Source organism: Falco punctatus (assembly GCF_963210335.1).
Source record: "Falco punctatus genome assembly, chromosome: 4".
Taxonomy (NCBI): domain Eukaryota; kingdom Metazoa; phylum Chordata; class Aves; order Falconiformes; family Falconidae; genus Falco; species Falco punctatus.
In genome coordinates, this window is record NC_137583.1 from 52,866,435 (window position 1) to 52,881,774 (window position 15,340).

A 15,340-nucleotide genomic window follows, 5' to 3' on the forward strand; every position below is an offset into this window, starting at 1 on the left:
CTTTCCCTAGTGCTGGCTGAACTCATCGAGCTGTACCAGACAGAGCTCTCCAAGGAATTAGGTACCTACAAGATTTAGGACCATTGATGAGTGATGAGAGGAACAAAGAACAGGCCACAGGTAGTTGTATTTCAGTCCCTTGTCTTTCCTGAGGTGAAAGCTGGGCAGTCAGCAAGCATGGTCCTCTTGGCTGGAGCAGCACCTGGGGTGGAGAGGAGATGGACCGTGCATTGCAGCAGGGAAAGGAGGGGATGGTGTGTGCGAGGGAGAGAAGAGGGGACAGGTGAGACAGGGATAGAGTGTAGAACCCGAAGCCACAAAGCTTGGATTCATTATCTCCACTGATAATGCTGCAGTGCTGTTGTAAATAAAAATTATATTGTTTATATATTTTGCTTTTTGAAATGTTCATTTCTTCCATAAGACAGCTTTTTTTTTCTATGCTTTTTTTTTTTTTTAATGAAAAGAGGGCTTTTATTGAAAGACATTTTTTTCACTAGGAATTATGACTATTTAATACACTGTTTTTAACAACTCCCAGTTCCAAGCTGCATTTTTCAGTCTCTGCATCGTGGTCCAACTCATCTTCAGCTTTCCTGAACACAGACATATTTACTCCTCTGTACCACACACAGTCGAAGCACTGACAAATCTAAACGTGCAAAGCAGATTCCTGCATCCTCACTGCCTTCCGACACTCTATCACATAGACCTTACAGAGGTCTTTTTATCAATGCTTTTTTATCAAAAGCAATGTTGCAGCTGGAGTAGAGAGAAATAGAAGGCCAATCTTTATTATCTTTCCTTCAACCACCTGGCAGAGCTGAATGAAGAGACTGGCTTTTGGAATGCACAGGCTTTTCTGGGAGAAGTTAGGATTATTGTTTTATGGGGAAAGTGCAGCAAAGCAAAGGGAAGCATCTTCATGATAATCTTCCGTTAGACTGGGTGGATCAGATGTCTTTAGCTTGAATGTCACACTGTGTTGCCTTCCTCCCTTGCAGACAGAGGACCACTTGCACAAGTCACTTATTGGCAGGTGTGATTAAAAAAAAAAGGGTAAAAATTATTGCTCGTAAGAAATACATTGTGCTGGAATAGTCAGGAACTGTTCAAACTGTCATCTTAAACGGGGACACATGCCCTGCCATAATTTATTTATGCTACCTATTAGGTAATACTAAGTTTTTTCCTTGTTGCCTATAAAATACAAATGTTTCCCAATTAAACAGGGCTAGGATTGAGTAAGCACAACACTATCACCATCACTCCATAGCTAATTTCCTGGCAGGAGCTGTACTGAAATACAACGCAGGCCAGTAGCGTCTCTTAGCAGGCTGGATGCAGCACAGGCAAGTAGTGTCCCTTGGACGGCTGGAGGGGAACGCTTTTAGGACACTGTCTGGGAGGACAGGAAAGAGACTATGCTGACAGCAAGGGGCTTCTCTCATGAAGAAAAGCTGTTGGGCTCCAAAATGCCTTTGAATTCCGGGTGCTTCTGAGCTTTTATTTGCAAATCTAGGAGCCAGCTTAATTTATGATTATGGTTATGAATATTTTAGCTTATGCCTGGATTTCAGATGACCATTTACATAAGCCTGACACTTGCCCATGACTACATGAGGTCAGCCGACATGAATCACCTCCCAACCTGCCGTGAAGGCTGACACATGGTGATGGGTGGGGTTCCTGCACTTGTTTTCCCTCTAGCAGCCGAGGACGTGGATGGGGGACAGCAAGGTCACACCCTGCACCATGAAGGCTGGAGAGACAGAGCCTGTCTTCTGGAGGCAGAGGGATTTCAAACCAAGCTGCCAGGCCACAAACTGAAAAGCCAGGGTGGTTGGATGGGTGGACACCTGAGAAGGGTGCATCTGCCCCAAGGTGCCCAAAAGCCACAGGGGCTAATGGCAATCATCACAGGGATGGTGTCTTCACGAGCCCAGACGAATAGTTGGTTTCTCTATATTTATTGCTCTGTGACCAACTCAGACTTGGGGATCTGAATGCAGTGAGACTGATCCTGCCTCAGATCTCCTGTTGTGTCCTGGCTTTTTTAAATTTAGGGTACAAAAGGTGACACCTTCCTGTTTTCAGCCAGCAAGAGCTTGTCAGCAATATTGGAAACCACTGTCAGCAGACTTGGAAGGATGGAGCACCAGAAGATATTAATCTTTCCCCACACTCGGAGCTTGGAGATGCTTCCATTGGTATGATCTTTCCTTTGGGAAAAGGTGTCAGTTCTTATTTCTCCTTTAGCCCAGAATGAAAAACTGCTTTTTCAGTGCTTTCTGGAGCAGCTATCTTCCCCAGCACCTCCTGCAATGCCAGGACCAGGTCTGAGCCCTGGCTTGTCCTAACTGCAGACTCAGAAAAACTGTACATTTTCGCTCCTCACATGCTACTTTCCTTTCAGAGGGCAGTTGTAAGTTGCAGAGCATTTGAGTACATCTTCTGGTCTGCATGAATAGGACACAAAAAGGTGGGCTGGCTACTGATTGAGCTACACTCTCATCTGTAACAGTATCTCACAGCGAGTGGTACAGTGCAAGTACTATTTCTGGAGCAATGCTATGTGGACACACTTTTATGTTTTATGGAGAAATATTCCACCATCTACAGCTTAAGCTTCAGGTCACCTACGTGCCTTGGACAATTGTGTGTGCATGGAGCCCGTCCATAGAGCCTAGTTACTGCTGACATTGACTGAAACATTGGTGAGCATTTCCATGGTGAGCATTTAGTCTGTTGTGGGATTTGTTTGTAGTCCTTTTCTGCTCAAAAGCCTAAGCAAAAACCTGGAAAATGTTGAGACAAAGGCAAGAATGGTAACCAAGTGTATGGAAGACTCTCAAGTCAGAAACAATAGGGATGGTTTGGATTTTTCAGCCAGGTGAAAAGAAAATTTTCTTTTAAAAAAAAAAAAAACAACAGAAAAAAGAAAAGGGAGATGGCAGAGGTCTGTAACATTATAAATGATACAGGGGTGTTTGGCATGGATTTGACTTTTCATGATTTCTTGCAATACAGGAACTAGGGGTCAGCAAATGAGCCTGGGAGGACAGGCTGGTTCTTCATGCAAAAGAACTTCCTGCTGAAGAAGGCTGTGGCTGCAAAAGGCTTGTGGGGGCTTAAGGTGAAGCTGGACAAGCACTTGAAAGTGCAATACATAGTGAAGTAGAAAGGCCACATGAGGCTCAGGAAATCCCATCAGCTGAAGATATTTAGACATCTTCCCTGTGCATGCTTTCCTGACTGCTGTGAAAGGTAGGTTGTTATGAGATGGCAATGGCTGTCACCAGCACCTTTCAACTAATAAGTCCTAACTAGTGGGACATGACCAAATGGAAATATCTACAATAATGAGCAACATGGGCTCGGTGTTTGTAAGAGACAATGTGTTGCATCCTGCATTTTTCTGAGTTTTTTTTTTTTGCTATGTCCACTCTCATGATGCAGTAGGAGTAAGGCAGAGCAAAATGCTGTGGAGCAAAGTGGTTGGTGCTGTGGGCTCGATGTGCACATCGTACATAGTTCAGGGCATTTTACTTTTGTCTAACTTTTCTTTGGTCCCAATATGTTTGGCTTCTTGATCTTACTCCCTTAGCTCTAAATCAGCATAGACTTTTCTTAGACCTAAATCTGGTGGGGTTTTTAACCAGAGGGGTTTGAATGCCTCCATGGGTGTGTAGAATTATGGCATATGTGATGATATTTTTCATGAACATTCTGCCAGCAGATAGGAAAACACAATGTTTGTAGGGCAATACAGAAAAGATCAACAGGTCTCTTTCTTTGGAAAGGATCTGCATGTTCTGCCTCCATTCCATCATGGCTCCTAAAGAGTAATCTTCTGTCCTCTGTAAGCAGGGGAGGGAGAGTCCCTGGGTACTTGTCTTTGCTAGGTGAATTAACCTGAACTCTAACATGGATTCTGTTTCATAAATTATTAATTTTTCATCACTTCACGGATAAACACTAATTATTTTATATTGATTTTTCTGGCCTATGCATGAGCATCTACAGCGTCTCTGTTGAAATGCAGAAGCTAACACACTTAAGTGTGCCAAATGCATGGTATCTTTTGAAAAGGTTTTCCAGAGCCCCTGTCTCTTGACCATCATGCCCTGGAAGCATGGATAATTTTTCATGATTCACAGGGGTATGATTTCCAGGCTGAGTCAGCTTCTCGCAGCATAGGCTGGGCCTCCAGAAGTCCTAGCGTTGTTCCCAAGTGTGGATGTAATAAAACTAAGTGCATTGCGCAATGAGGTTGGTCTCATTTGGTGGGGGTTGTCTTTCAAGAATGAATGTGGATGTAGATAATCAAGCTTATATTGCAGTAATAGGAGATTAAATGTTGCGGTTCTGGCTTCCTTCTTCAAAGGTGATCAAACTGTAACAGAAATCTGCCTAAGACCAGTCTTACACCACAAAGGCTGTTTGTCCATGAGAGAATTAGAAAATGAACATCATCCATTCCTGGGAAAGCACTGAAGCAAAGAACTGGGGTTCAGGATCAAAGACCCAGAACTGAAGACTGGGATTCATTCAAAGCAGTAGCCCCCAAAGACATTTGCATTCCAGTCATTTTATGTCAAAATCCCATGAAAACCAGATGCAAAAATATTCCTGGCTTCTAACATCACAAAGAACTAAGTATTTAGCTCCCAGACCCAAGAGGGTGTTAGCAGCAGGGGTTATCAGGGAATTAGATGAGGGTTTCATCCCTCAGCAGCAACCTCAGGCACCCACAGTGCCATTGGCCTGGCAAGGCAGCAGGAATCGCTATGCACAGAGGAATGTGTTTTCCATCTGCAGAGCAGACGTGGGGTTCGGAGAGCGAGCAGCAAGTGAAGCATTCCCTCCACTAAATGCCAGCTCATGGCTCTGGCACCAGCTGACCTCACTGCTTCGAGCCCACCCTTTGAACAATGTTGTTTCTGCTGACAGCCCCCTGGCTCTGCTCCATCCCCAGGATCAGGTGTCTGGAGGCTCTTATTTGCCACATCGATAGTGCGTTGGCCCACAGAATCTTGAAAAGCATGGCATGAGGCTGTAACAATACTGAGGAAAGATCGGATGATGTGGGTAGTCTTCCACTTCAAGAAGCATGAATGTGACTGAGATCATCACATTCCTTAGACACCTTCTCTCCAGTAAAGGAAAACTAAACCAAATCTGTGGAGGAAGTTTAATCAGTTTGGGCCAGACCCTCAGGAGTTATAACTCAGCATCATTCCCCATATATCCATGGGACCACGCTGGCTGTCACCAGCAGAGAGCTTGGCTTTGTGGGCTGATGAGAAGGATGAAGGCTGTGGGGAGGATCGATCAAGGCTGAAGTGACTCAAGTGAATCAATTATACAGCTGTAGGGAGGCGGGGAGGTTCGTTGAATGAAGGACCTGTGGTGGTGTGTTCAGGTGTGAGCTGTGTAACCTGATGGTACGGATGTGACACAGGAGCCCTGTGCCCGTGCAGGCCATGTTTGTATTATTGAGTGAAAAATTCCAGGGAGTATTCCCAAGCACTGGAAGATGGCTGAGTTTATACTTTTGACTTGTTAGCATGTTCCCTGGCACGGTTTTGTCCTGGGCCAACTGGCAGTCTTCCAAAAAAATCCCTGTGCACAATTTGATGTTAGTATAAACCAGGGCCCAGTCCCATATGCAGTTTGAGATACTTACCACCACCCTGTGTTTGTAAGAGAGTTTCTCTGGAAGGACATGGGCCATTCTATACCAGCTGGTATCACTGCCAGAAAAAATATTTTTTGGTGCATATAATTATTTAGAAGTATGGCTGTCATCTCAGGTAACCTGACTGTAGGCTGGGGATGGCATTAGCTGAGGTAGAAATGTATGTGGGGAGCCAGGCTGGTTCTTCCAGGAATCCCAACTGCCTATGTGTCATGTGTCACTGTCTTCCAAAAGTCAGATATTTGTTCCCTCCCTGTTCATGATGAAGAGATGTCCAGAGGGAGTGTCTAAAGTGGGTACATGCCTAAGACAGGTAGGATACTGTTCTCCATTATTTGTAGAGAGAACATGGGCATCAGTATTAGGAGTCATCTCCCCAAAGTGCCTTGGAGATAAATGGAGGAGAAATGGTCCTCCTTCTTTTTCTTCCCTCTTCCTTAGGTTTCCTCCTTCAGTCCACTGAAATCCTGGAATGGATAGTATGATGTACCAAGCAGTGTGATCTGAAGTGGGTGACTGACATCTCCCACAGCACAAATCTCAAAGTGAAAGTCAGTCAAAATTCGTAGATGTTCAGGAGATTTCATCTAAATTCCTGAAATTATTTATTTTTGCTAACAAAAAAGACAGTAGTTATTGGAGACAGTGCAAAATCCCAGTGCCTTGCAACCTTTGCAGCATTTACCCAAGGCAGTATGAGCAGAAGGAATTGAGGAACTGAAGAATAATTTGGAAAAAAAAAACAACCAAAAATTTGTTAGAGGGATGTGAATACTTCCTCCCAGAAATATAGCTAGAAATGACACCTCTGCATGTTAAGGTATGTTGTACCTAAATATGGTAAGAGTAACAAGCCGATAAAAAAAGGAATCGTTTGCTTACTTGCAATTGGAATCAAAGAGAGTTTTCAATCAATATGCTGTTTGGGTTAGGCATTAATGAGTTATTGCATGGAATACATTTGCAATGTAGCTCTGTCTTAAAATTTGGGGTTACTGGGGAGGGGGGAAGCTAAAAAGTGCTTGTACTTCTGAGGTTAAAACATTGTGTGAAGGCTACAGCTGAAGCGTGAGAACATAATACTAAGGGATAAAGCTAGTGTCTTTGGATGCCCATGGTGTTGCAACCTTTCATAGTATTTCTAACTGCAAACAGGTTTCAGTTATGCATCCATGTTTGGGAACCTGAGAGTGAAATTTGGTAACTGTTGTCTGTATTACTGGTGTTGCAATTATTATTTTTACAGTAGTGCTTTGAGTTCGTCATCACAGAGCAGAACGCAGTCAGGCGAGGTGCTGTATAAGGCCAGAAGCAATGGAAAGTACTTTTTCCAAAATCAACTTTGCTCATTCACATACGTAACTGTCAGGGGGAGAGGTGACATAGAAATACAGTGGGGGGGAAGAAGTTGGGTGAAACTGGGCAAAAATGTTCTGGTTTAGGATGGGTAGACAGACAGATTCTGACTAATCAAAAGAATTGAGCACAGGCATGAGAAATAAAACATCCTATACATTCACTTCTCCCCTCTTTTGGAAGAGAAAATGAGAGAAATAAAGGAAGGGAGGAAGGGATGGAGGGATAATGAAAGGGTTGGATGCTTATCATGCACTCCCTTCCCCGGCTGCTCAAAACACACTGCCCTGCCAGTGAGGCCATATATGATTTCCAGCTGTGTAAAGCCACAAACGTATGGTTTACAAATATTTGACCAAGAAAAATATCCTTGCAGGGCTATCCTTGTTTTGCTCTCATATTCAAATGAAAATACTTCTTAAAGGGAGGTTTTTCTGAGACAAATCTTGGGCAGGACATGTATCCGGAGCAAGCAACGCCCTTGATTGGTGTTTTCTTCTTTTGCTGTAGGTAGATCTGCAGGCAAAGGGATACTCACCAGGCGGCCAAGTCAACAGCTAGCCCAGAATTACAGCCTTGCCTCTAAGTGAGAGCACGAGTTAGTAACAGCCCTCCCAGCCTTTTATCAGAAGATCTGGGAATCAACAGGACCTGAATGTCTGGCTGTTTCTGTAAAGAGGTACTCATTCTGCACCTTTTATTGGGGTACAATCTCTATACTTTGAAAAGTGTTGGTTGGGTGTTCACCCTCTTTAAAACTAGGTTGTATCCACTTGGTTCAGATCTAGGTCTCTCCAGTGATGTCCACAGCTAACATCCCCAGCTTGGATGTAAAATAGGGATGATGCCAACGTAGGTGTCTCATGTCTGGTGCAAGAAAAACATAGCTTAGCTGCAGACTGCTCAGGAAATACATGCTTGATCTCAGGAGGGATTTGTAGACTCCTTCCGGCAGGGTGATAGCTATGGAAGGAGGTCTCTACACTCGCAGGTATAAAAGGAACCATAGGAGAATCCATATGTGGCTGGAACATACTTTTATCTTATCCAAGATCGAAGAGAACTGAGATTGGAAAGATGCAATCAAGGCTTGATAGATTTTTGTTTGCTTTCTGTCAGAGTGGGTGCCTGTGGGGCGGGATGAAGGGAAGGGGAAGGGGGCTGTGCCTGAGTGCAACAGCTGTTATGTTAATGAGAGTTTAATGTGTGAATTGCCTTGTCCTCACCAGCAAAAGCTCTGGGTGATAATACTGAGGTGAGTGTTAAATGCATTCATGAGCACTTGTCACAGGTAGCCAACTGCTCTTGCAGAGGTTAGCATCAGGGGAAGCAGAAAAAGTTACCTGTCTAGTTAAACCTCACTGGCTCAAGTGATCCCCCGTGCACTTTCTTCAGCCTGAATTAACAGGTGACATTCAGGTGTGGGATGGTGATGGTGATGTGGTCAGCAAGAGGAAGCTGTGGGATCAGTTTCTTGTGCACCCTTGTGCAGGTCACTACATCTTCAGGTGTCTCTGCTTTCAGAATAAGGGAAAATTATACCTGCAGCTAGGGCAGGAGCTGGATATAGCCGTGAGACTGATGGTGGTGGGTGCTGGAGCATGACACTTGTCATCCAATATCCTGGTGCTTCCCTTCCACTGATGCAGATGACATCAAGTAGATGCTGTTTAAGCAGGACTGAATCTTGCAGGCTTTTCAGTTAGTGTGTTGGGTGAAATTCATCTGAACCACTCTGGATTTTTCTCCAGGATGAAATGAGTTATCTGTGGTTGTCACAGATATGTAGTTAGATGAACTCAGTGCTCCTGCCTCCCAGTTCCCCTGTGGTGAGGAAGGGTTGATAATGTTGCCTGATCTGTCAAAGAGAGTCCAGTCTCTCCACTGCCATGGGTAGCAACAAGTTTTGTGGGAATCTTGCTATCTTACTGTAAATAGTAACCCCCATAACATTATGTTGGAAAGCTCTTTGTGAAATTAAATCTCAAATTCTGATCAGATTTTTTTTGCATTTGTTCCCCCCCCCAAGTCTGCCTGACTAGTCATACCAGATATTTGTTTTTACATTTCTAAAACATTTCTAAAACATTTCCAAGCAAAAGAAAAGACTGGAGTTTAACTGCACATCATTAAATTATCCTGAAAACTTCCCCAAAAGCAAACAAGGGCAAATTTTTCCCAGCCTTTGTATAAAATCTTCTGGCATCATCAATAACTACGTTTGTTGAGATGAAACTATACGAGTCTTTCCACTAAATCTGAGATATATAGCACACACTCTTTTTTATGAATTAAGAGAAGGAAGACATATCTGAAGAACTGGTGTTTATAAATAGGCTTTTGACTGTAGCTGAAGTCTATGGGTACAGTATTTAATTAACTCACCTGCTCCATCAGTAATTCCAGTGGGCCAAACTGGGTTGTGTAGTGTCTCACAGTTTAGCACGGATGTTTTGATTCCTTAGTTTGACCTTGCAGTTCTTTGGATGCCTCAATGGTCTGTCCTTAATGTAGCAAACAGGCTAGAGACTGCTTAGTTTGTACAAGAGCGAGCTTGTTAATCCTGAATTGTTAAGGGCCATTCTTCATTCTATTGTTGGCAACGTGTCCACAAAGCAGGACATGCTGTCACAGAAGGAAATAAAAAGATGGATGAATGTCTTTGAGGAAGAGCCAGATGGTTAAGTGAGACAGCTGGCCACAGACAAACAAAAATTATGGCTAATGATCAAGCCAGGTACCAGCCAGAGTCAACAAGCTCCGTACTGGCTCATTCCAAATTTAGTGTCTAAACTTAGCAGGGCACCCTGATGTGCATGTAAACCTCCAAACTCTTCCTCTCCTGGAAAATGTTTTCGCTTCTCTAATTTCATGCAGCAGACATCTACATTTCCAAGAGCAGCATTGGTGACAAGTTTGAGAATTTTAATAGCGGGAAAAAAAGGACAGTATCTCATTGTATTATTCTGAAGTGCATCCATTAAGTTGTCTCACAAGCTCAAAACTTCTGATGGAGTTTCAGCTTCTATCCGTCGTCACTCAGACCCTTCCCTTTTGTTTGGTTGGTGGCATCCTTAACAAGAATTAAGGATAAAGGAGATGGATGCAAACATCCCACCTCTCTGACAGACACTCAGTAAAGGATGATTCTGAACTCACGGTTCATCCTGAGGACACCTACATAGAAGGAAAAAAAATTCTGTTGTGTAAGGAAGTCAAAACTGGAAATGCTGTATTTTTGTAGGCAAAATTATATATTTATAATGAAAGGACGTCTTCTTCTCTGTGTCACAGCTTTTTTTCTTTTTTAATGATAAAGATCATTATTACATATAATTTGAATAACAGTAGAGACCTGTTCAGACACTGTAAATATCTGGAGAAAACACTTGGCTCATTTAAATCTGATTTCCTGGCTCATTTAAATCTGATTTCCTCAACAAAAACCAGTAACTCCCATTTCAAGATGAAAAGCCAATTCCTCTGTCAATCTGGACTTGGCTAGTGCTTCTGCTTGTAGAATGACACCCATTTGTGGTGGAGCAAACTCAAACATCTTTAACACACCTCATGCCAGTGCAACTTGTTCCCAGGTTTAAGGAGGTAGATCTTCTTTCCTTTTGTATACTTCCCAATGCCTGTGCTCTAATTCTGCCTTTTCCTTTCAAGATTAAAGATTTCTTTGCCAGACCCTCCATAAGACTTTGCCTAAACCACCAGAAACTCAAACCCACCAGCAAACAAGAGAACCCTGAGTTTGCCCTTTACCCTGCAAATGCACACATTTTCTTTACCAATACCAGGAATCCCAAGGGCTCCCCCCCTACACTAATAAAGGTAAGTATGTACATAAACATTGGCAAGGGCAGGGCGGGGAGGGGGGGGGTGATGAGGTGTTAAGTGGAAATTTCTTTACTTAGCAGTGTTGATTTGTGAGCCTTAGGGGAAATATGCTAGGGGCCTCTGTGAAGAGGCTCTGGATTGATTTTACTCTTATCCCCTTGTGTCAATCAGAGCGGTAATAAATAAATAAAAATAATGATTATATTTTTGCGCAGTTAGAGCACCATTCATCTAGAGTGCCCAGCATCTGTGAAAAGAATCATTGCTGTCTCCATTTAAAAAAAAAAAATTATCTATAGTTTCACAGCTTAGGTCTCTGCATCCCGAAACGCTGGGCTCCAGGCAGTGAGGGAGTTATTAAGACAAGGTTGCCTGCATTTACATAAAACTTATCATGCATACTTCAGCTATTGAAAGCCAGGCTGGCTGGAATGCTGGGGTTAGCCAGATTACATTTCATACATGCATGCCTGACAACTTCACTTACCTAATTCCTACATTCAAAGAAAAAAATATGCTGGTGCCTCTTCCACACAACAAATGGATCCTATTAACTCAGAATAGCTTGGGTTTACCTTTATGGTTTCAGACTTCGTGGTAGTGTATTGTAGGGTTTATACCTCAGTTCTTCATTCTGAAGTAAAAATATATGGCCAGGTTTTAGCTAGGGCATGCTCTTTCCTTTCAGGGAAGGGGGTTATATTTGTGCATTTGCAAAGTATAAATATTTATGCACACAGTTTCAGTGATTGAAACAGGCTAGCTCTCTGGTAGGTCAGAAGTTCAATTCAGAAATCATCTTAGGTTCAAGTTTTCATGTCTTGGGATCTGTTTGGTATGAAATGGACTGAAATTTTCCCTGTGCTGGTCCCCCACCCATATCCTGGTGAGATTAATCTGGTTCATATGCCTCTGCGTGGCTGGGGTTCTCAACCCCTGAGAATGGGCTTTCATGTTTAGAGAAGATGAGCAAGGGGGTTGAACTGGCTCAAGTTCACACTGAGGCAAGATCATCCCTGTCCAATTCAGAGGCTATTCCAAATTAGCTTGCTCTCCTGGAGCCTGCAGCCAGGGATGCAGTTGGGGTTGGGTGGAAGTAAATGAAATTTACCCACATTTAATGCCACACAAATGTTGTTCCTCTAAACATCCCACTATGGAGGTTGCAAAGATAGGACACCTCTTCTGACTTCTTCACTTTTCACCTGCAAAACAGGTGAAATTACTTGCTTTGTTTCACTGTAGAACAGGCTCACCCTCTCCTGCGCTCCTGAGTCAAAACTGTGTGGGTACCTGGGGTGAAGACCCCTGAAACCCTGAAGCCAGAGCAGGGTTTGCTGGTAGAAGTGATGCCTTCCTTGCTTTTGGAATCTTCTCTGCCATCCAAAGCAACTCTTGCATCTCCCATTGGTGGTGTGTGCCCTCAGTCTGGCAAACTTTGGTAAGTGAAAGCCATTCACTGAGCCGCTGTGACTCCTGGTTTGGACAGAGTGAGAACAAACCAGGCCCTGAATCTACAAAATCATTATTCCATTCTCTTTAACACAGTGGAAGGTTTGCTAAATATTAGGATTTGGAGGGACCCCCGCTGAGCTACTCCGAAAGGAGTTGGTCTTCCAAAATACAGTGAATATCTGCCCTCTGAGAAACAGACTTTGTAAAGTCTCTCCTCTTCAGATCCATAAATGACCTGACAGGCCCAAACTTCTGAGCTACATTTTCTGCCTCCTTTTTTTCAAGACCAGTTACCAAACACTGAATTTCCCTTAAAAATACTACTTCTGTAGGTTGTAACACCCCCTTTTTACCTTCCCATGATGGAATGCGTCCACACAGCTTTTAATTTCTTTTTTTTTCTTTTTTTTTTTTTTTTTAAAGAAAAGCATATGTCAAGTAAAAACAGCTGAAATTAAAATAAACCATGCCACAAAACTACCTCTCTCTCTTCACCTCCTGCTTTGTCATAGATTTCATTGCATGGGGTGTTTTCACATTTCATTGCTTGCTTTCTGTATCAGAAGGGAGATGGCTTTTCATAAATCAGTAATTCCAAACAAATGGTAAAATGCTTCTCATCCTGCTCTAGCAAATACTGGTTTCTTCCACAGTATGGAAAAAGGCTGGAAGGGAGGATGAGGTGGATCATAAGTCAAAGGCCTGCTGAACAGCCTGTGGGATCTCCTCTCTGAGTTCATTAAGCCACACAAAACAATCCTTTCCTGAAAGCCATCAGGAGTAAAACTCCACCAGTTCCACTGTGGCCAGGCTTCCCCTTTCGATTTCCACGGATAACTCCATTCCTGTGGCTGGTGAGTTCTTCTGAGGAATAACAAATAATGGCTTCATCTGCACTAGTAAACGGAACAGAGCTGAGCTCTGGCTCAGGCGTTTCTCTGGCTCTGAAGCCAGCTAAGCATGGTCTGACCACATTTAAATCATTAAACTTCCATTGTCTGCAAAACGGGGTGTCTGCATCTGAATTGTCTATGGGGAAATGGTCCCTGGGCTGTGCTAAATTCTGAAGCGTGCCTGCTTGGGAGTGTGCTTGTTGTTCTGGGCCAAAACCATGCTGGGGACTGTTGCAGCAATTTATCTGTCTGAGGGATTGAATTCTGGGGCCTGGGAAGGCTCCCTGGTGATGGTTCTTAGATTTATTGTTGGCAAGATGTATCCAAAATGTCCTTACAGCACACTAATGGGGGAAAAAACTTCTTCTACACCCAGGTTACACCACTGTGGTTTGTTGTCTCATTGCACAGGTGATCTGTGGATGAACCAAATAGTGAAGCTGTTCTGAGAAAGCAGAAACAACCTGGCTGAGTCCTGTCAGCAGCTCAACGCATCTTCCGTGGCCAATGCCAACTGCTCTGAGCAACGACAGCAAACTTCACATGTTAACTAACTGTCTCTGGAGGACACTCTCTTGGACACGGGCTTCTGGGAGCCATGCAGCTCTCCCAGCTCTCTTCTCTGTTGCCTTCTACCTTGGGCTGCCTTTTGAGCTGGGGCAAAGTATTTGCAATGCACCTCTGAAGCAGGAAAATGGCTTCTTTTTAAAATAAAAAAAAATCTTTAAGATTTTTATTAAAACATAATTTTAAAACTTTATTATTATTTATCATTATCATTATTACTATTACTATTATTTTTATTTTTATTTTTATAATTTTTATTTTTATTATTTTTCCCAGAGGAATGTCTGTGTTTTAGTCAGTTCTGGGTGTCAGGGCCAAGGTTGGGCACTGTTATGTTGGGATCTGGGGAGACGGGAAGACTGACTTTGTCTAGTAAAGCTGCCTGTCTAAATAAGATGGTGCAAGGACAGAGGGAAGATTAAAGAAGAAAAGGGTTTTAATCCCCACCCCACCCTGTGATTCACATCCACCCAGTGATTCCTCCATCTCTGATTTTTAACTGAAGGACTGATATCAGAGAAACACTTGCTTCTCATTGAATCTGGGTGGAAAACAAAAATAAGATCCCCAAGAACCTCCTCCAGCCTGAGCGCTGGCAGGGTGCCAGGGAATGTGGGGAGGACCAGGCTGTGGGGTTGGAGGAATGCAGGCCTTCCTATCTCTTTTCCCAAACATTCCCTTCTGCAGCAGACTAAATATTTTCACATGCTGCTGCTGGAACACCCAGGTTCATGGTCAAACAGAGACGCAGCGAGCAGGGATGGCTTCGCGCTCCTGGGGTGATGGTCCTCATTACAGCCTGGCCTGGGGCCAGTTGCCTGGCACGCGGTATCACATTGCAGTTTGCCTTCCTACATCCAGTGTTTTTCATCTCCTTTTTGTTTTATTTCCATTGCCCTCTTCTATTTTCACTTTGTATTGCTCTGTAGGAATGGACTTCACCCCACTGTTCAGCAGGTTTTGTTGCCCTCAGTGCATCTGCTAAGGAAGGAGCCGCTAGGAAAGTTGTGTGACCTTAGAAAAACCTGCGCCCTATGTACATCAGGCTCCTTCGTCCTTAACATGTGGCTGGCCATGATTATTGCAGCTTCAGGAGTTCAAGGTGGGTCACTGTCTGGGAATGGGTAAAATGAAGTTCCTGTTGCAGCCCCCTGCCAAAGACCCCTTGACATGGTCCTGGGCAAGTCACTTAACTCTCACCCACCTTGTGAAATTGAGATGAAAGAGGTTTCCTTGCTTTATACAGGGTATTGTAGGGCATGTTTATTTATGATTCTGAAGTGCTTCAGTGTTGAATAGAAAGAGGCAGTAAGAAGATGTAGATAAATTTCTTGGTAAGGAAGATGCTGGGGGAAGCCTGATTTCAGTTTCTCTTCAGGCATGTAAAATAATGAACAGGACTGACCTTTGGTGATGACCTTCCCCTCCTCGTGTGGAATTCAGCTAGTGCATTCATCCACATAAAGGTAGCTAGTTACATGTGAGCTGGGTATCTCTGACCTTGTTATAATTGAGGGACATCTAG

At 43.5% G+C, this 15,340-nt stretch overlaps 1 protein-coding gene across 9 annotated transcripts in view; it reads left to right on the forward strand.

Moving 5' to 3' along the window:
* SNAP47 (synaptosome associated protein 47) overlaps positions 1 to 14,006 on the forward strand; it is a 109,683-nt gene extending 95,677 nt beyond the window's left edge. For 4 of the 9 annotated variants that reach the window (XR_013927494.1, XR_013927495.1, XR_013927496.1 and 1 more), the window contains one exon: positions 1 to 14,006. This exon is cut by the window's left edge. The gene's annotated coding sequence lies outside the window, so the exon portion shown is untranslated. The other 5 variants (XR_013927489.1, XR_013927490.1, XR_013927491.1 and 2 more) reach the window with 5 other exon arrangements.
* Positions 14,007 to 15,340: the final 1,334 nt, after the last annotated feature.